Below are 1,224 nucleotides of genomic sequence, written 5' to 3'. Positions count from 1 at the left end.
TAGTCTCAGCTGCTGAAAGAACCTCCTGTGTTATGTGAGTTGGGTGAGAAAGGATCTCAGGGAGATAGTAGAATGGGGCCAGTGGAGTTTTACAGGTTAATGCAAATTCAAGTTTGGCACCAGCGCTCAGCCTGGGGCCACTGAGTAAAAGGCTCAGAGCTCACCAAGGCCAGTGGCCACCTTCCTGGGGTCTGTGGACCCTGGTTGTTGTCCAAGAAAAATTGCAATATGATCTGGTCCTGGTTGCTTGCCAGCGGAAAGTGCCAGCAGTGCATGAGTTGGTTGGAGTGGGATCCCAGGGAGTCAGTCACCAGGGTGGAGTGAGCAGAGTTCATCAGGCTAATGTAGATTCAGATTTGGTTGTGTCGGGGGAAGGCTCAACACAGGAAAGGTGGCACCTGCCTGTAGGCTGCAGGGGAGGAGGGTTCAGCCCAGGGACAATGGTGGCTGTCCCTCTAGTCTTTGCCCTGAAGCACTTGGATGGACAGAATCTCCACTGATTTTCACAGCCAGATTTTGTGGGGACTTCTCTTTCTGGCACTGTTGCTCCAGGCTCGATAGGGGCTGGGACTCCTCCCTCCTCAAGGGGCAACTTTGCAACCGAGATATCCTTCCTGATTCTTAACTCCCAGATGCTGATGTGGGGCCAGCCCTTTTCTCATATCTGTCCCTCCTACCAGTTTCATGGTAGATTCTTCTTTATTTTATTTTATTTTATTTTATTTTATTTTATTTTATTTATTTATTTTTAATGCTTACAGCACCCAGTCTTCCTAGGTGGTTTCCCATCCAAGTACTAACCATAACCGACCCTGCTTAGCTTCCGAGATCAGACAAGATCGGGTGTGTTCAGGGTAGTATGGCTGTAGACTGTATTCTTCATTATATCTTCAGCTGTAGGACTTCTGTTCAACCAGACTTCAGCTGGTTCTCCAAGTCGATTGTTCTATAATTTTAATGTAATCATGGAAGGAGGTAAGCACAGTGTTTCTCTACTCCACTATTTTGCTCCTCCCTCTGCTTTATTTTCTTTATAGCACTTACTCTTGTCTGAAGGAAAGAATGTATTTTGTATACTTATTTTTCTTTTTTCCTCAAAAATGTAAAATTCAGGGCAGGTGGGACTGCCTGTCTTATTTACTATGAGTTCCCAGCATGCACACAAAAAAAGTTGTGACGCACAGTATATGCTCAATAAATATTTGTTGAATGATGCATCAATAA

General features: G+C 45.1%; 1 pseudogene; it reads right to left on the bottom strand.

The window, feature by feature from the left end:
- Nucleotides 1-752: 752 nt before the first annotated feature.
- LOC111741546 lies at nucleotides 753-871 on the bottom strand (annotated as a pseudogene).
- Nucleotides 872-1,224: the final 353 nt, after the last annotated feature.

This window comes from Pteropus vampyrus, unplaced genomic scaffold (genome assembly GCF_000151845.1).
Source record: "Pteropus vampyrus isolate Shadow unplaced genomic scaffold, Pvam_2.0 Scaffold79, whole genome shotgun sequence".
NCBI classification, from domain to species: domain Eukaryota; kingdom Metazoa; phylum Chordata; class Mammalia; order Chiroptera; family Pteropodidae; genus Pteropus; species Pteropus vampyrus.
Note: the sequence above shows the minus strand (reverse complement) of the source record. Positions and strands in the feature narration are given on the sequence as shown.